The sequence below is a fragment of the Sminthopsis crassicaudata genome, chromosome 1 (assembly GCF_048593235.1).
Source record: "Sminthopsis crassicaudata isolate SCR6 chromosome 1, ASM4859323v1, whole genome shotgun sequence".
NCBI classification, from domain to species: domain Eukaryota; kingdom Metazoa; phylum Chordata; class Mammalia; order Dasyuromorphia; family Dasyuridae; genus Sminthopsis; species Sminthopsis crassicaudata.
The window spans coordinates 73723286-73744413 of record NC_133617.1 but is presented as its reverse complement, the minus strand read 5'-3'; the positions used below and the strand labels follow the sequence as shown (position 1 = coordinate 73744413).

General features: G+C 36.4%; 1 long non-coding RNA gene across 1 annotated transcript; it reads left to right on the top strand.

Moving 5' to 3' along the window:
* The first annotated feature begins 4019 nt into the window (after window positions 1–4019).
* On the top strand, window positions 4020–18638 carry LOC141552363 (uncharacterized). Its single transcript, XR_012485162.1, has 3 exons — window positions 4020–4112; window positions 9415–9524; window positions 15708–18638. It is a non-coding gene; the product is annotated as an uncharacterized LOC141552363 (long non-coding RNA).
* Window positions 18639–21128: the final 2490 nt, after the last annotated feature.

Genomic DNA, 21128 nt, shown 5'->3' with positions numbered 1-21128 from the left:
CTGAGCCACTGAGTGCTCCTCGTAGCCTAGAGCGGCCGGAGAGAAACCTCGGATTTACTGGAGTGACTTCTGGGGGGAGCTGAGGTCCGGCAGCGCTTCCGTCCGAGGCTGGCTCCCTCCTTTTGTGAGGGCGGCCCGATTTGACCAGTCGATCCCGCGCCCTGGAGCTAAGGGTGAGTCCGGTGTGTACCGGATAGCTAGCGGCTATCATCATCGTCATCACCATAACTATTATTAATAGTATCCTAGAGGTAATAGGGAGCAATTGAAGGTTTTGAGTAAGAGAGTAGTGCTATATTCAAACTTGAGCTTTGGAAAGATCAGTTTACCAACATCTTGGAGGATGCATGAGGAGATCGAGGAGAGATTAGATTTGGGGAGACTACTTAGGTCTAAAATCCCGACAAGTGATGACCAGGGCAGGAACTTTGGCTGCAGTCATTTTAAGTAAAGAAAAAGGAACAATGTTTGAGTCCTTATGGAGGTAGTTGGCAAGACTTTACAACTGACTAATTGGGGGTGGGGAGGGAGTGTCTTGGAGATACTTCATTTACACAGTTAAATAATATAATTTGAGGAGTGAGAAGGCACTTTATAACTATGGAAACCAGGAACGGCTTCTAATAGGAAGAAGCACCTGAGATGAGCCTTGAAGGATGCTTAGGGTTCCAAGACACAGGACTAGTCAGTGAGCATCAATTTTTTTGCTGCCCTACAGGGCCATATTTTCCCCTGCCTCGTAGCTGCTTGCTGCAGCTGGATCTAAGGGAAGGTAAATTTTCCATCAGCCACCAGAGACAACGCTACTGTCATGATCTCAGAGCTATGACTTGTCTCAAAGAGCCAGACGCCACCTGACCCGAAGGAAATCAACTTTTCCCTCACATTTGTCATAATTGTTTTTTTCTCTGGTTTTAAAAAAAATGTTTATTAGTTTTCAACATTTACTTTTATATTTTGATTTCCACTTTTCTTGCTCCCTCCCTTCCCAGCAGGGCAGCCAGTCTAATATAGGTTATACATGGACAATCATATTAAACATATTTCTGCATTAGTCACAAAACCATCTGTTCTTAAGTAAATTAGCTCCCAGGTACTGCTTTCAGGTGGAATAAGTGCTAATGGAGGTAAGAAGAAAGGGGAAAGTCTGGGGGAGAGATTGGAGTTCAGTCATGTTTGACTCCTTGTGATCCCTTTTGGGGTTTTCTTGACAAAGATACAGGAATAGTTTGTTATTTTTTTCTCCAGCTCATTTTACAGATGAGGAAACTGAGGCAAATAGGGTTAAGTGACATGCCCAGCATGTCACAGCTAGTAAGTGTCTAAATCCAGATTAGAGCTCAAGAAATTGAATCCTCCTGACTCTAGGCCCTGCATTCTATCCACTTTGCCTCCTGACTGTCCCAGTTGATGAGCAGTGATAAGCAAAGGAAGAGGAAGAGAGAAAAGAGCATTAATAAAACACCAAAAATTATAGCAAAGAGAGCAAAAGCAAGTTCAGAAGGTGATCCAAGCAGATAATCTTGTTATTACAGTGTTAAATTTAATGCATTAAGGAAACAAACATATGAAAATTCACAATTTTATATATAAACTTTTCCTCTTTTTTGTATGTTGAAACATTAATTTTTGTTGATATTTATTAAGTCAATAATAAAAAAAATTATTTTTTAAAAAAAAAGTTCCAACACCTAAACTAAGATTTAATTTGGCTGTGCGCTTCTTGAGAACCTAAGGACCCCAAAAGAATTGCCTTGCCTTGTACCATTTGGAAATTTAACAGATAGTTGATACCCCTTAGGCAATAAAATGTATAGCAAGCAGCACAGGTCCCTCAGGTATTCAAATCACAGATCGGTCCTCAACATATATGTAGACCAACCTTTAAAGTAGCAGTTGGGAATTAAATAATTAAGCATTTATTAAGCAAGCATTTTATTAAGTGCTGAGAATACCTAGAAAGGTAGAGAGACACCTTGTGGTTCAGAGAGCTCACAGTCTACCAGAGGAGACAGTGCAAATAACTCTGTATAAATATGTTGTACATATAGGATAAATTGGAGATGGCAAAGCGAAGGTGCTGAAATTAAAGAATACAGGAAAGGTATTTTATAGGAGGAAAGCTTTTAGTTGAGACTTGAAGAAAGTCAGAAGTTGAAATAGGAATGGAGAGCCCTCCTTACCTCACCTGACTTATTACAATAATCTGCCTGCTAGTACTCTTGCCTCAAGTCTCTCTCCACTTGACCCATCCTACACTCAGCTATATCTACCTATGGATATGGTAGAATTTCATGGGATATGAGGAATATAAAGAATTCCAGGAAGACTTATATGATTTGATGCCAAATGAAATTAATTGGATCAGGAGAAAAATAGACATAAAGAACACAAGTATGCAAATAAAAGCACTTTAAGGCAGCTGAACTCATGAATTGCAGTGGCTAATATTGGCTCCAGAGAACAAACCATGAGTGAAATAATCTCTTAGGTGAGAAGTCCTGAATTTTTCCTTTGTTTACAAGGGAGGGTTTGATGAGGGTTTAGGTAGAAAGTAAATGATATAAAAAGTTTAAAAAAAGAGTTTTTTTTTTTTTTTAAAGAAAAAGATTAAACTTGTGATGTACAATTAAGAGAAAACTCTTTGCATCAATCTTTGGATCTGATTGTGTGATAATCTAGGTCCTTGGGTAAGGGTCTCTAAATAGTAGGGAGAACTGATCCAGCTTCCCAGCTGTGCAGGGCTAGGTTCAAGCAAAGCAATGAAATTTTCTCCCAATTCTCACAATTGAATAAAATTTTCTCATAAGATATAATTTGAACCAGACCCATAATTGAATAAGCTAGCTCCAGAATTGAATCACAAGATAGAGCCAGTGTGGTATTTAATTCCCCCTTCTGCTAATCCCCTCAATTCCTTAAGAAATCTGAGGCCATCTAGTCCAACATCCTCATTTTTTCTAGATAAAGAAATGAAAAATCACTCAGATGGGGTGACCTCAAGGTCACCCAGCTAATAAATAGGAGTGGGGGAATATTTGAATCTAAGTCCTCTGCCTTTCGAGGTTGTTGTCAGGTCCATTGCTCTTTAAACAGTACCATAAAACCTTCCATATTACAATTCTTTACAAATTGTTCTTGGGGAAAAGATGGAAGAGAGATGAGTTCACAACAGTATAAATTTCAAGCCAGATTTTTCATTATTAGCTTTTTTTTTTTTCCCCTGAGGCTAGGGTTAAGTGACTTGCCCAGGGTCACATCAGGAGGTGTTAAGTGTCTGAGACCACATTTGAACTCAGTCCTCCTGAATTCAGGGCTGGTGCTCTATCCACTGCGTCACCTAACTGCCCCTTCATTATTAGTTTGATGTCAAATTATAAGTTTCTTTGCATAAAGCAGTAGTAATTCCTTAAAACTCTGTCCTTCAGACTACATCTAGAATTCACTGTGTTCAATTCAGAGGATGTTTAGTCTAGAAAAGAAGACTTGGTGAGGATATATTAGCTTTCTTCTTATAAATCTCAGGAATCTTCATGTGGAAGAGGAATTATATTTGTTCTATTTGATCCCAGAAAGCAGGATTAGGAGTGATGAGTAGAAATTGCAGAGGCAGATTTAGATTTGTTGTCAGGAAGAACGTAAAATAATTTGATTTTTCTTAAATTCAGAATGAGTTGCTTCGAGAGGTAGTGGATTTCCTTCATTGGTGAGCTACAGGAAGAGGCTGAATAAAGACTTGTTGGTTATGATATAGTGGAAATTATACTTTTGTAACATCTCTGTTATATCCTCCCTTCTTTCCTTTTGTACTTTCATCTTCCTGGTCATGCTCACAGTTATGTTCTTAGTCTGAGGGTTTGTTATGATAGTTTTTAAAAATTGTACTATGTTATATTTCACAAATTATAAATACGATTAAAAAAAAAAAGGAACCTATGACAGGTAACTGGGAATGCCCTGGCATATGATTCTGGGTTGGCTGAAAACATGGTTGATTTTAGTTAGTATTTTCTTCCTTCAGTTTTACCTATTGTTCAGGTTTTTGCTGCTCCACTAAAGGAAACTCAAGAGACAACGGGATGGAAACCAAACTCCTATCATCTGAGCTTCAGGTGAGCTTTTCTTTCAGAGATCCTCTTTGGGTTTCTAATCTTAGTGTGACCTCAGAATCTTTTTCTTCAACATGAGCTTCTCTGACTGGAAACCCTTTTCCCTTCTTGGTAGAAATTTAAAAGCCCAATCCTAAGCAACAAAAAGTTGACTCAAAATGGGGCAAAGGGCTTCCATTTGGACAGTTCCCTGATGGGCAAGGGCAATGTTAGAGAGTTTGTGGGCTTAGGTCCTGTGGTTTTCCCTTAATGATTGTGCTCAAGATGGGGATTTCCAGATTTCCAGCTGCTTTTGATTCCATTTCAGGTTTAGAAGTATGCTCTTGTCATTTTGTTGAGGGTGGTAGCCCCTTGGTATTCTTTGTTTGATTTCCAACTCCATTTGGGACTTGGACCTTTGATACAAGATGTGGTCAAACTAGTTTGGGCTATCTGAGATGGCCAGGGTTTTACAGCCTCCATTCTAATTTGCTCAGATAGACCAAATGACATCAGGAAATTCCTTTTGGGGAAGAGACTTCTGTCTGTCCCCAAAAGATAACAAGAGAATCCTTATCTTAATTTACATCACTCTCAGGAACCTCCTTACATCACTGCATAAAAGAGAGAACGGGAATCTTCTCTTTGCAAATGGCCTTGTACCATGCAGCCATTTTGCCCACCGGCTCTCCGGTGTTTCCATTCTAATCAATAAAGACTATGTTTCTATACAGCTTTAAGTAGCAAATTCCTTTGCTGCCGAACCCGCCATTGGTTACTTTGGGAAGGAAGGAGAGAGAGAAAGGAACTGATCCATCTTTGTTTAGACCATAATTTACTACTCATCATTTATTACTCATCAATTTCATCTAGTACAATAATATTCCATTGCATTGATATACCACAATTTATTTAACTGGTTCTTCATGTATTGACCTTATTATATGTTGTTGCCAACATTCCTTCCCACTCTAAAATTCTATGATTCTATGGAAATAAATGACAGCTGAGTTATACCTCTGTTGTCTTTTAAATCTATATTGAATTTTAGGGGAAAGGTTTATTAGCTATTTTAGTTTCTTGAATAAGGGAATTACTTCACCTCCTTTGTAAGTCAGCCTCATAGTCTCCAGCCAGAAGTTCTTAAATATGAGTTTTAAATTGCTTTATTTCTGTCTCAATTACATCTTTTTGAATTTAGTTCATTCTTTGTATTGTTTTAAATTCCTTTCCATTTTCATCGTGCTATGGGTCACTACCTGAATCATTACCTGGGTCTACTTAAATGGGAATTTAATCCAATAAGACTTGAAGGTGAAACTAGCAGTTTTTCCCCTTGCCTACAAAAGAACTGTTGCTGTCCCTAAATTCCTAATTTTTTGCCAATTTGCCAGATATGTAGTGAGGATCAGGCAAGATCCTTTGGGATCTCTACCCAGATAGTTGTAGGGAGCAAGAAAGCAAGAAGGTAATATATAAACTGAATCCTGAAGGGAGAGAGATTTTGGGAGGCAAGGGGAAAAGAACAATTGGGATTGCTGTTTCAGGCTTGGGGCTGGCTCTGCCCAGAGGCAAGAGATGGGGTCTTGTGGGTGGGACCAATTTAGATGGATTACACTATGTGGTAAGGAAAATAATAACATCTAGTGAAACTGAAGAGAGAATTTGGGGACAGATTATGGAAGGTTTTTTTTTCCCCCTACACTTAATAGTATTTTATTTTTTCCAATTACACGTAAAGATAGTTTTCAACATTCATTTTTATAATATTTTGAGTTCCAATTTTTTCTCCTTCCCTTCATCCCTAAGACTACATTCTGCTATAGATTATACATGTACAGTCATGTTAAACATATTTTTACATTAGTCATGTTGTGAAAGCAGAATCAAAACAAAAGCAAAAAAACCACAAGAAAGAAAAAAGCTAAAAATAGTATATTTGGATCTGTATTCAGACTCCATAGCTCTTTCTCTAGATGTTGATGGCATTTTCCATCATGAGTCTTTTGCAAATTGTCTTTGATCACTGTTTTGCTAAGAGGAGTTAAGTTTATTATAAATGATAATCATACAGTGTTGATGCTATTAGTTCTAGTTCTGCTCATTTCACTTAGCAGTTCATGGAAGTCTTTCCAGGTTTTTGTGAAGAGTTTTCAAAAGTAGATAAAGGAGTTTATATTTTATCACAGGGAAGGGGAAGGCATTGGAATTGATTAAGTGCAATAGTTATGGAGTCAAATTTGCTCTTAAAGATCATGTTGATAGCAGAGTTGGATGGACTAGAAAGGGTTAAAATTTGAGATAAGAAGATCAATTAGGGAGACTATTAATAATAATATAAGCAAGTGATATTAAGAGCCTAAGCTACAATGGTAGGTGTATGAGTAGATAGAAGAGAAAGGAAGTCAGAGATGTGGCAAAATGTGGTAATAGATGGGTATATGAGATGAAAGCATTTTCCTTCTCAAATCTATTGGAATTGTCTTAGATCATTGCATTGCTGAGAAGAGCTAAGTCTATCATAGTTGATCATCACATAACCTTGCTGTTAGTGTGCACAATGTTCTTTTAGTTCTGCTCATTTCACTTAGTATCAGTTCATATACATCTTTCCAGGCTTTTCTGAAATCAGTGTGCTCCTCATTTGTTATAGATCAATAATATTCTATCACATTCATATACTACAACTTATTCCCCAACTGATGATTCCCCAATTTTCAATTCTTTGCCACTGCAAAAAGGGCTGATACAAACCCTTTTGTACAGGTGGGTCATTTCCCCTCTTTTATGATCTCTTTGGGATACAGACCCAGCAGTGGCACTGTTGAATCAAAGGATGTGCAGAGTTTTATAGCCTTTTGGACATAGTTCCAAATTGCTCTCCAGAACAGCTGGATCATTTCACAACTCCATCAACAATGCATTAATGTCCCCAATTTTCCTATATTCCCTACAACATTTATCATTATCTTCTCTTGTCATCTTAGCCAGTCTGAGAGGTGTAAAAGTGGTACTTCAGAGTTATCTTAATTTGCATTTCTTTAATCAATAGTGATTTTAGAGCATTTTCATGATGCCATAGGGGTTTAAAATGAAGAAAATAGGAGAAGAAACTTGTCTAAAAGCCTCAATTTCCTCAGGAAAGTAAGAGGTCAGATTTTTAGCTGAGAGAAGAGGAGAGGGGCTTGAGGAGGGAAGAGATTTCAAATAGCTTATGTGAAAAGTGAAATAGGAAATCCATTAGATTTCCTTGTTGCAATGACAGCCCAGTGAATTTAAAATGGACCCAGTCATTCCCAGTTATGTGACATCTTCCAAGTCCTTTCAATGGCCCATGAGTGTGGGCAGAGGAGATAAATGGTGGGAATAGCCCAAGTTGAGATTTGGCAAAAAAGATGGGCAGTGATAAGACAAAGGGTGAGAGATTTGAGAGCAGAGGATAGTGTAAAATTGACTAACTCTTAATCAATATAGTTGGCTAATTATAGAGTCAGGATTGGAAAGGGAGGAAAATAAAATCTGAGTAGAGCTAATGACCCAAGATTCTGTTAGAATCACTAAGTTTCTAAGGAGACACTGGAGATTTTAATAATGGTTAAGAATAGGTTTCATAGGAATGAGACATAGAGATAGATAGAACCATAGGAGGTAATGGTAAGATAGAGGAATTAGGAGGAGAATTGCCCACTTTGTGGAAACCTGGGCCTCCCTGAGTTCATTTAACTTTATTAGTCATAGATCAGGTTACTTTTGGATTTAAATTAGCTTTAAGTTTAAAAATACATTAGATTTTTAGAATCCTTATCCCTGTTTTTTGCTTCTCTCTTTTGGTGCCATTTTAAAATACTTCTCTCCCTACCATTTTGAAATTCTAAACTCCCCTTGAATCCTTGCTATCTGAAAATCCTCCAATGAGTTCTGGTGCTTTTAAGACTCCCCAACAATTATCAGCTGCCGAGTCTCTCAGATGAGAAGTGAATAAAGGAGCTTAGTGACCTTTATGTTCTGAGCTCAATTTCAACTCTTCTTCCTTAGGCTGTCTGACACTTTTGGTTTGCCAAATCTACAGTTTCAGTGCCACAAAAGCTCACAGAGTTTTTTCCAGATGTATTTGTGGATAAAACTAAACTTTTTTTTTAATTTTCAAAGACTTGTAAAAGGCTTCTTCTTTTTTTTTTTTTTTTTTTTGGGGGGGGGGAGGAAGCCCTGAACAGAGAGTTTGTTAGAAACTTTATGTGCTGTTTGGAGCTTTTCCACAATCTCTTGTCAGTTCTGATGAGGATAATAGAGATTTGTATCTTCTGAGTTTGGGACAGATATTCTTTGGGGTAATTCTTCCAAATTTTTGTAATCTAACTGCCATTTTGTCTGAGCTCCTTTTTATCCTATTCTTCATTTCTTTGGAGGACCTTCTGTTTTAGCCATAATTCCCTTTATTTGAATGTAAGTTATTTTTTGATCAGGATAAATAATACTGAGAAAAACTTTCTAACTCTTAGTGTATCCCAAAGTAGAAAAAGTGGTTGATTCCCCTTTGTTGGAGATCTCCAAGCCTAGGTCCCCAAGGCTGCCATTGATCCCAGGGCTGAGGATGTTAATTCTCCCTGGACCTACAGCAGTAACATGTTGTTTCAGGAATCAGTGGTGTTTGAGGACAGGGCTGTGTACCTCATTCAGGAGGAGTGGGAATGTCTGAACCCTGCTCAGAGGCTTCTCTACAGAGAAGTGATGCTGGAGAATTAAGAGAACATTATCTCACTAGGTAATTCCTCTCCCTGGAATTTAAGAACTCCCTGAGTGTATTAGCTGTCTGATTAATGAATAATAGTGGAGTCCAAAGGATTTGGGTGACTTAGGGCTTAGTCTTTAGGTATTAAGGATTCTTCATTTTATATTGGCACAGAAAAAGTATTTCTCCCCCCTGTTCCTTGACCATAGCCTATTTTATCCAGAGCTAGAAAAGGATTGCTTCCTTGACTTCTTTGTGAATCTGCAGATTTCCTATCCTCTAAATTCTCTCTTTGGTCCAGGACTGTCATCAAGATCCAATTTGGACATCCTCAGAGGTGAGAGTTTACACTTCTAATAAGTTGAAGATGTGACCTAATAGTTTCCAAGTCTAGGTCATCTTGACCTCCCTCATCCTATGGATAGTATGATCCTGGAATTCTTCCAATGGGCACATACGTTTTTCCAGGATTTGCTGTTGAAGTCACTCTAACAGTTCTTTTCTTCTCCCACCTGGTTTCTATAAGTCCAAGGGCTGGACCTAAGTTTGGGTTAACCAGGACAAACCACCAGGCCCTGTTTTCTTTGTCATAAGCAGGACTTCCTGTGGTCAAATCTGATGTGATTTTCTGGCTGGAGCAAGAAGAGCCCTGGGTTCTGGACATGCAAGGAGCCACCGGAGAGAGGCCTTGAGAGACAATTGCTCAGGTGAGTTAGTAACTGGAAAACCTCTCCTTCCCCTAATCTTGTGCATTATGTCATCATTTTACAGATGAGGAAACCAGAGCAAACAGGGCAAAGTGACTTGCCTAGGGTCACACAGCTAGGAAGTGTTTGAGTCTGGATTTGAATTCAGGAAGATAGGTCTTCCTTCCTCCAGGCTGGGCACTAATTTACCACACACTTATTCTGTATTCCTTAGTATAGTAGGTGGTTTTAGAGACACAAAGAATAAAAAACATAATCCTGGTCTTGGGGAGAGTTCATTTTTAGATTGAGTAAATGGAAACAGTTACTGATATCATATGGGAACAATGGCAGAGCAAGACACTAGCAGTACACAGAAGTGCCAAGGAGATGCAGGGCTACTCAGGGCAGGCTGATTGAGGGAGGTGACAAGTGAGTTTTGCTTTATCATTGGACATGAATTGACAGTAGAGGAGGAAGAATATTTTAGCTGGAAAGAACAAGAAAGATGAATGGTTTAGAAACAGGAAGGAGGAAGGTTGGGGTAGGGGAAAGAAATTGACTTAATTGAAGTAGAGTGTGCAAGGTGGGAAATAATCAGACATAAAATAATTACCAAACATTGAGGGAGGAACCTGAGGACTTAGATAGTCCAGGAGTTTAATTGGATAGTAAAATGCATCAGGAAATTCCCTTTGTAGCACTGGGAACTACAGCTATATTGGCTAAAACTGTGTTTTAATAATTAATAGCATAAAGTTTAGTTTAGTTGAGTTGTCAGTAAGCATATATTAAAACATCTACAATGTGCCAGGTACTGTCCTAAACAGTGGGGATATAGAAAAATAAAAGAGAATCTTACAATCTTAAGGCGGAGATAACAAACACATTGACACAAATGAGATTATTCTGACAGCTCTGATTAGTTCGTCTCATGCAGTGTTTTATGAAGGAAGGACTTGATTGTGTGTGATGCTGTGACAGGAACTACACAGAGTATTTTAAAACATCTGTGCCACTTGTAACTAGACTCATTGTTTGTCCAGCCCAGGATCCTGGCTTTTATAGTGGTCTCTAGAGTCAAGTTATGGATATCTTCTATTAATTGTCATCATCATCATTTTTTTTAATTTTTTATTTTATTTTATAATTATAACATTTTTTGACAGTACATATGCATGGGTAATTTTTTACAACATTATCCCTTGCACTTACTTCTATTCAGAGTTTTTCCCTTCCTCCCCCAACCCCCTCCCCCAGATGGCAAGCAGTCTTATACATGTTAAATATATTACAGTATAATTTAGATACAATATATGTGTGTAGAACCGAATTTTTTGTTGAACAGGAAGAATTGGATTCAGAAGGTAAAAATAACAGTTTACATTCATTTCCCAGTGTTCCTTTTCTGGATGTAGCTGGTTCTGTCCATCATTAATCAATTGGAATTGGATTAGTTCTTCTCTATGTTGAAGAAATCCACTTCCATCAGCATACATCCTCGTACAGTATCATTGTTGAAGTGTATAATGATCTTCTGGTTCTGCTCGTTTCACTCAGCATCAGTTGATGTAAGTCTCTCCAAGCCTCTCTGTATTTCTCCTGTTGGTCATTTCTTATAGAACAATAATATTCCATAACATTCATATACCATAGTTTACCCAACCATTCTCCAATTGATGGACATCCATTCATCTTCCAGCTTCTGGCCACTATGAAAAGGGCTGCCACAAACATTTTGGCACATACAGGACCCTTTCCCTTCTCTAGTAGTTCCTTGGGGTATAAGCCCAGTAGTAGTATGGCTGGGTCAAAGGGTATGCACATTTTGATAACTTTTTGGGCATAATTCCAGATTGCTCTCCAGAATGGCTGGATTCTTTCACAACTCCACCAACAATGCATCAGTGTCCCACAGCCCCTCCAACATTCATCGTTATTTGTTCCTGTCATCTTAGCCAATCTGACAGGTGTGTAATGATACCTCAGAGTTGTCTTAATTTGCATTTCTCTGATCAATAGTGATTTGGAACACTCTTTCATATGAGTGGAAATAGTTTTAAGTTCATCATCTGAAAATTGTCTGTTCATATCCTTTGACCATTTATCAATTGGAGAATGGCTTGATTTCTTATAAATTAAAGTCAATTCTCTGTATATTTTGGAGATGAGGCCTTTATCAGAACCTTTAACTGTAAAAATGTTTTCCCAATTTGTTACTTCCCTTCTAATCTTGTTTGCATTAGTTTTGTTTGTGCAGAAACTTTTTAATTTGGTGTAATCAAAATGTTCTATTTTGTGATCAATAATGGTCTCTAGTTCTCCCTTGGACACAAACTCCTTCCTCCTCCACAAGTCCGAGAGGTAAACCATCCCATGTTCCTCCAATTTATTTATGATTTCGTTCTTTATGCCTAAATCTTGGACCCATTTTGATCTTATCTTAGTATGTGGTGTTAAATGTGGGTCCATGCCTAGTTTCTGCCATACTAATTTCCAGTTTTCCCAGCAGTTTTTGTCAAATAATGAATTCTTATCCCAAAATTTGGGATCTTTGGCTTTGTCAAACACTAGATTGCTATTTTTATTCACTATCTTGCCCTGTGAACCCAACCTATGCCACTGATCAACTAGTCTATTTCTTAGCCAGTACCAAATGGTTTTGGTGACTGTTGCTTTATAATATAGCTTTAAATCAGGTACACTTAGACCACCTTCCTCTGACTTTTTTTTCATTAGTTCCCTTGCAATTCTCGACCTTTTATTCTTCCATATGAATTTTGTTGTTATTTTTTCTAGGTCATTAAAATAGTTTCTTGGGAATCTGATTGGCATAGCACTAAATAAATAGATTAGTTTGGGGAGTATTGTCATCTTTATTATATTCGCTGGGCCTATCCAAGAACATTGAATGTCTTTCCAATTATTTAAATCTGACTTTATTTTTGTGGCAAGTGTTTTGTAATTTTGCTCATATAATTCCTGACTCTCCTTTGGTAGATATATTCCCAAATATTTGATACTATCGACTGTTATTTTGAATGGAATTTCTCTTTGTATCTCTTGCTGTTGGATTGTGTTGGTAATGTATAAAAATCCTGAGGATTTATGTGGATTTATTTTGTATCCTGCGACTTTGCTAAAATTCTGAATTATTTCTAATAGCTTTTTAGCAGAGTCTTTGGGGTTCTCTAAGTATACCATCATGTCATCATCATCATCATCATTTTAAGTACATACGCCTATAACATTCTAAATCTGCCTATTAAATTACTCTTTAGGATTTTTTTTCTCTCTTTAGATTCTGATTACAGTAATGGTGATGAATCAGCTTAATAAACTCTGGGTGGTAGACTTTGGCCAATCAGATAGGGGCAAAAGGGTGTAGCTATGGAGATAGAATTCCCCATTTGGCTAAATTGAATGTCTGATTTTTACAAACACCTGAGACTGGAACATAAATGGTAAATATTGAGTAATATAACACAGAACCAATTAGTTTTTCAGCCCAATAATGCATTTTTAAAGAGTTCTCCTAGATTCATTAGACTTGGATTCTTACCATGTAGCTCTTACCCCAGTAGAATTTATATTCATAAGTTTTCAATGATCTTATTCTGTATTATAGATGCTTTTACTGGTTGACATAGAAATATAATTCACAGGTTTGTAATTTCCCAGCTTCCCTTTTGAATGGATCAAAGCACTGGCAATTCACTGGTCTTGCATATGATGATAATTTGTAAGGACTGATGGCATATTCTATATAGTTCTGATTCTATAGTTCCACCTTCAAAAACTTTCTGTTGCCTAATATTTGATTTACATTGAATTATCTAGTTCTGACGACATTAAATCTGGAACATGTTGTATATGTGTATTTGCCTTTAATTGAACTTAGAATCCTGAATTTTCTATTCCAAAAGTTTGTGAGTAGGAATCTTTCTGGTGATTCTCCCACAAAATAGCAAAGCAAATATACTTTTTCATTCCTGTCCTCTTTTCATCTCTGATCACATTTATTGCACTGTAACCACCAGGTGGCCCTATATATGCTCTTTGTCTTCTTAAAGGGCCTGTTAGGAGTTTTTTCAAGTATTTGCAAAGTATTCCTTGAATTCTTTTACTCAATTCATGTTTTGTTTACTCATGCCCTGGTGTATTCTGCAGCTTCCCCATTCTCCTTGCTTGGGCAGCCTTCCCAATTTAAAAAAGTTTGAATGGATGCTTTCTCCATTACTAATTAACCATATTTGGTTTCTGTTAAACATTTGCAATCTTTAGAATTTAATAATAACCACTAAATTTATGTTGCCATACAAGATTGCAGTTAGTTGCTTAAATAGTTCAAGGTGAATTTGTTTCAGTTGTATCCTTTTTCTCAGGCTTCTTGATTTTTACTAATTATGAACTTAGTTCTACTGATGTCTTTTTGATACAGACAGCCTTTTAAGGAGACATTCACATAAGTAATATATCTTCTATCTGCCAAGATTTGGTGTGTGATAGGTGCTTGCTATGCACAGCACTTACTGGTTTTTTTTTTCTCAGAGTAGGTGTTCATTCTATAAAGCATGAGGTTTCTGTGAAATCCTCTAGCTTCCCTCATTTCTTCTTCCCAAAGCATGCTGTCTTATAGCAGAATGTATATTTACTTAATTTGGAAAGTCATGATAAATTTTTTTGTAGAATTTCTCATTTACTTCAATGTCAGTAACTGATGTTGGTGCATTAAGTTGTAATTATTCTCATGATGGCAAATATAATGACCTATGAAATATTGTTTGTTATTGCTCATAGCATCATGATAAAACTTACTCTTCCATTTCCTTTATTTGCTTCTCCAAGGAGTCCACGTGAGCCATCCTTGCATCATTGCAACTTCTCTTTTTCTTTTGATTTATTTTATAGCAAGAAAGTCAAGATTAATGCAGTTCACCTCTCTAACAATATTCCCGTTCATTGGCCATTGGCCAAGAGTGTCACATTTAGAGAACTAACAGTCAAACCAACTGATTCTTAACATCCTTTCTCCTGATCATGCCAGCATCATTGAAGAAACAGAAACATGTTTTTCTTTGTTTCATGAATTTTTGTGGCCAGAAAAATTTATTAGCTGGGTAGCCAATTACTGGTGATGGATTTCTCCATAATTAATGAGATTACCCACAATTGGGAGGTGTGATATAGATGAAGAACTAAAAAAGGAAACTGAAAAATTGATAGGTAAGAAGAAAACAAAAAAAAGCAGTCCCAAAAATCCAGAGAGAAAATTGCAGGAAGAGAAAGTAGTCAGCAGGGTCAAATAATGTAGAAAGATCAAGAAAAGTAAGGCCTGAGAAAAGAAGGACATTCAATTGGCAATTAAGGGAACTTTTTAAAGCTATTTACACTGCTACTTCCCTGGTTCAAGACCTCTGTCTTGGACTATTTCAATATCCAATTTGGCCTCCTGCCTCATTTCTCCCAACTCTAACTTCCATACAGTTTTCAGAGTCTCTTTCCAGATACATAGGTCGTTATCCTCCTCTCTCCAAAGACTTCAATGGCTCTTTATTAGCTCTAGTATAAAACTTAAAATCTATGGGCATGGCTTCTTTCTGTGTTTATATGGTCTTCTTTATATTCTGTGGCAGAATCAGCAGTTCACAGGACAAACAGAAACAGGTGGTGGGTCAGATTTGGCCCTTGGGCCATAGTTTGCTGATCTCTGCTCTACAGACTAATCATACCAGTGCCTTTGCCTTCTTTATACACAGCCATAAGATGTGCTATTTCTATGTCTTCTCATTAGCTGTACCACATGGCTGAATGATTTCCCTTCTCTTTTCCAACTCTTAGAAATTATGACTTCTTTCCAGATCCAAGATCTTGCCTAGTCCCCTTTAGCTACTAGTATCTTTACCTCTAAAGTTACCTTCTATCTATTCAGTATGTATTTTGCATATGCCTATTTCTATGATGTATTATGCAGGTTGCATGGGGTGTCTGCCTATTTTTTATAGTATGAGTACTTTATATCACTTTCATCTATGTGTATGGATATCTGCTCACTCTCTGAGCTGGCATATTCTCAGCAACCTGTCATCACCTTGGCAGTTCAATGCTAATTTTCTTTGGGATATAGCCATTGCATTCTAGCAACTTTCTTTCTGCCAGAATAAACATCAGGTGAAATTTTATATTTTGTGCTTATTTTTTCAGATTGTGATAATGGAAATGAGGGCAAAGAATTAAATCCAAAGGAAGAAATTCCTGAAGAGGTGGAATCACAGTGGATATCAGATAAGAATCTCCCAGGATGTTTCCTGAGGCCCTGAGTTTAGTAAACCTGATGGGTGTGAAGGAAGTTTAGTGAGACAACTGAAAAAGACATAAAGGAAAATCTAAAGAATTTTCTTTCTCAGGAGAATGGTTTCAAGCCAGTGGTAATGAGAACACCCACTGAGGAAAAAAATCATGAATACACTGAATTTGGGAAAAATTTCAGCCTAAGTTTAAATCAGAGAATTCCTACAGAAGAGAAATCCTTTCAATGTGATACATATAGCCAGTGCTTTAAATGGAATTCACAGCTTAGCAACCATGAAACTACCAACTCATCTAAAATTACTTATGAGCATAATGAATCTGAGAAAGGCTTCAGTCAGAGCTCAATCCTTAATGAAAATCAAGCAGTTTTCATTGGAGGAAGGTCTTATGAATGTATCAATTATGGGAAAACCTCCTGTCACAATTCCAATCCCATTCAGTACCATATGATTCATGCTGAAGAAAAACTCTATAAGCAAATTGATTTCAGTCAGATCTCTAACCTTATTGGACATCAGAAAAACAATCAAAGAGAAAAGCCCTATGAATGTGAGGAAGGTGGGAAAGTCTTTAACCAAAATGCACATCTTAACCTACATCAGAGAATTCATAATGGAGAGAAGCCATATAAATGTAGTGAATTACAGTCTTATTCATTATCAACGAACACATAATGTAAAGAAACCTTTACCTGTAATGAATGTGGGAAAACTTTTAGTACAAGTCCTTCCCTTAGTCAACATCAAAGAATTCATAAAGGAGAGAAGCCTTATGCATGTAATAAATGTGGGAAAACCTTCAATCATGTCTCCTGCCTTATCTGCCATCAAATAACTCATACTGGAGAAAAACCCCATGAGTGCAATATACGTGGGAAAGCCTTTAGTGACTGTCCAGTCCTTATTCAACACTGAAGAGTTCATACTAGAGAAAAACCCTATGAGTGTAAGGAATGTGGGAAAACTTTCAGCCAGATGTCAGCGCTTATTAAACATCAGAAAACACACAGTGGTAAGAGATCATATTAATGCAATATTTAGGAGAAAAACCTTTAGTGATCATTCAGATTTATTAAACATGATAGAATTTATGTGAGAAAATCCCAGTGAATGTGACAAATGTAGGAAAAATTTTAGCTTTTATAATCTTATTCAACATCAAAGAATTCACACTGTAGAGACATTTAGGAATGTAATTTAGCTAGAGAGGGGAAGGGACATCATATTGGAATGAAATCCTGTAAAAAGTAATGAATGTAGCAAAGTTTTTAACCAGAAAGCACATATAACATATAACATCAAAGAATTCACGCTGGAGAGAAATTATATATATATACATATATATGTGATGAATATATGAAAGTTTTTGTCAGAGTTCTAATCTTATTTTTATCAAAGATATATAATAGTAACAAATCCGTTAATACAATGAATGTGGGAAAGTCTTTAGAGTACAGTCACACTTCATTCAGCATATGAAGATTCATCCTGGAGAGAAACCTTATGAATGTATGAAAATATTCAGGAGAAAAATACAGCTGTGTATCTCAAAAGTCATACTAGAGAGAAGCCCTACAAATTTAGTGAATGTGGAAAAGCCTTTAATCTTAGCTTCCCCCTCTTTCAACACCATAAGTTAACATCAAATAATAGCCTTGTCAATTCATCTATTGGCAAAATACCAACAAAGCCATTTGACTTTATCCCATAAATAAATGCAAACTCTTTCAAGTTGTGGTCACTTTCAAATTGTAGTTTTCTATATCTCAGTGCTATGTAAAAATTAGTTTTTAAATAAATGTTTTTGCCATGTTTGAAAAGAATGATAAATGTGGGAAAGGTTACTCTTAGAATTCCCCTGTTGCATCACTGGGGATCAGAAAGTCCAAAATGAAGAAAAGGCTCTAAAATAAAATAAATGAGATAGTAACATCTGAATTAAGATTATTCATTAGAGAATGGGGTGGATAAAGTGGAGAAATTCGACCTCTGGCAAATCTTATATGGTACATCTCAATCACAACAAGCAGTATATCTCATGTATCAAGAAAAATATATCCATAAAATTCTTAGAAAAAATCCATTTAAAGCAAGGGGGCTTAAGTTAGGGTTCATGGGAGACTCAGGATGTCTCTAAATTTGGATGAGAACCATTCTGGAGAGCAATCTGGAATTATGCCCAAAAAGTTATCAAACTGTGCATACCCTTTGATCCAGCAGTGCTACTCCTAGGCTTATATCCCAAGGAAATACTAAAGAAGGGAAAGGGACCCACATGTGCCAAAATGTTTGTGGCAGCCCTTTTTGTAGTGGCTAGAAACTGGAAGATGAATGGATGTCCATCAATTGGAGAATGGTTGGGTAAATTATGGTATATGAATGTTATGGAATATTTTTGTTCTGTAAGAAATGACCAGCAGAATGAATACAGAGAGGCTTGGAGAGACATCAACTGATGCTGAGTGAAATGAGCAGAACTAGGGGATCATTATACACTTCAACAATGATACTGTAGGAGGATGTATTCTGATAGAGAAGATCTAATCCAGTTCCAATTGATCAATGATGGACAAAATCAGCTACACCCAGAGAAGGAACACTGGGAATTGAATGTAAACTGTTTGCATTTTTTGTTTTTCTTCCCAGGTTATTTTTACCTTCTGAATCCAATTCTTCCTTTGCAACAACAACAGCAACAAAATTCGGTTCTGCACATATATATTGTATCTAGGATATACTATAATATATTTAATATGTATGGGAATGCCTGCCATATAGGGGAGGGGGTGGAGGGAAGGAGGGGAAAATTCGGAACAGAAGGGAGTACAAGGGATAATGTTGTAAAAAATTACCTATGCATATGTACTGTCAAAAAATGTTATAATTATAAAATTAATTTTAAAAATAAAAAAAAATAAACTTGGATGAGAAAAAAATTTGCATCATTATTTGTACTAACTGAAATTTAGTATATCTTTCATTTGTGAATTTTACAGAATTATTTTGAGAAGGCATCCATGGGATTTACCAGACTTCCAGATAGGTTTGTGACAAAAAAAAAAAAAAAAAAAAGCTAAGAACCTCTGATGATTTAGGACAAGGACAAAGAAAAAACTTCTGGATCTAGTTTTCTCATTTCTAAAACAAAGAAACTGAATTAGATAGCTTCCTATCTTTGATCCTATGCTCTTAGTATAGATTTATTGTTAATATTTAGCAATGGAATATGTACAGCAACTTATATTTATTTTGTTAATTACTTCTCTCATGATTGTGGCAAGATTTGGATCTTTAGTTATAGATTGCTTTCTGAGAAGATGCCAAAAGCTTTTAAGTCTATTAGAGTTTTGGTGTGAACCATAGATCTTCAAAACTTATTTTTAAGCCATTTAGAAGGGCATTTCCACACAATCTGTCTACATTTTTGATTTGGCCAGATGAAATCTTCTTTCTGAAAATCTTTAGACTCAAATTACAACTCATTCCTGCTTTTTGTTTGAGGCCATCTTAGCACCTCAGCTAAATTTTCTGATTCCTTAGTTGACTTTCTTTGTACCTCATGACCTGCTATTAGCTTTAGGAACTTAAATACTTATACTGATGATTTCTTTAACTTGGTCTCATTGCTCATTTCTTCCCAGATTGCACAACCTCCTATCTCAATCCCTATGATCTCTTATCTCTACTCTGCCTTGATTACCTTTGGTCAATTTACAGTGACCAAGACAATCTTATGTTTCACTTCTCCTAGTGCCTCACTCCTACTGGATCTCTTTTTTGCCTTTATCATGACTTTTCATTCAATCCCACCCCATCGAATCCCAAAGTTCATTGGCCATAAGTAAATAAATTTCTCTCTTTAGTCCCCAGTTTCCATTTTTACTTTCTTAATAAAAGTACTTCCTCTCCTTAACATAAGTATTTCCCAAAGGTATTTCCTTGCCCCCTTTTCTCTTGACTCTCATATGGCAGTCATTTGTTCCCACAGATACAACCTCTTTAAAGATTTATTCCACCTCTATGTCCATTTCCTGACTACTTTCCAAATTCTAGGCATACATCTTTAACGTATCATTGAAAATTCAATTCATTGAAGAACCATTTCTTCCCCTGAAAGATGATGCTCACTCTTGCTGGGTAGTTAATTCTTGGTTGTAACCCCAGTTCCTTTGCCTTCCAGAATATGGTATTCCCAGCACTCTGATCCTTTATTATAGAAGCTGCCAGATCCTGGGTAATCCTGACTGTTGTTCTTTGATACTTGAATTATTTTTGTCTGATAGCTTGCAATATTTTTTCCTTGAGATTACAGTTCTGGAGTTTTACAACAATGCTCCTGGGGGTTTTCCTTGTGGGATCTTTTCCCAAACAATTATTTTTCAATGACTAATTTAGCATATCAGGGCAGTTTTCCTTGATAGTCTCTTGAAGAATGGTACCCAGACCCTTTTTTGGTCATGGCCTTCAGGCAGACCAATAATTTTTAAAATGTCTCTTCTGGATCTTTTTTTCCATGTTGGTTGTTTTTCCAATGTGTATTTTACATTTTCTTCCATTTTTCATTCTTGTTTGATTCTTGATGTCTCATAGAGTCATTAGCTTCCATTTGCCCTGTTCTAGTTTTCTTAGTTTTAATGATTTTCTTCAGTTAACTTTTGCGTCTCTTTTTTTATTTGATTAATTCTACTTTTCAAGGTATTGTTTTCTTCAGTGGATTATTTATTTATTTAGTTAGTTATTGCATTTGGGCAATTGTATTTTTAAATGAAGTGCCTTTCTTTGCCAGGCTGTTGACTCTCTCTTACATATCTCTCATTTCTTTTCTCATTTTTTCTTCTAACTTATTTGCCTTTTAAAATCTTTAATGAGCACTTCCAAAAGCTTCTTTGAGTTTGAGACCAATTCATATCACTCTTTGAGATTTCTTCTGTGGACATTTTGTTCTCATCTGAATAGGTGTTTTGGTCTTCTCTGTCACCATAGTAGATTTCTGTGGTAAAGATCCTTTTCTGTTTCTTGCCTATTTTTTTCCTTTTCTTTTTGTATTTCTTCTTTTTTTACTTTTACAGTTGCGCTCTGCTCCTAGGTGAAAAACAGGTTTATTATATACTTCAGCCTAGGCCCAGAGTTCTTAATTAACTCTCATGTATGAACAAAGATTTATTAAAACTTATATAGTCTCCACTTACATCAGAGAAAGAAAAAAAATTCTGTATTTATAGCTTCTGGAAGGAGAAAGGAATTTGCAACTGCCAGAAAGAAAAAATAAAAATTTATTCCTTACAGATACACTTGTAAAATTTACACTTCAAAG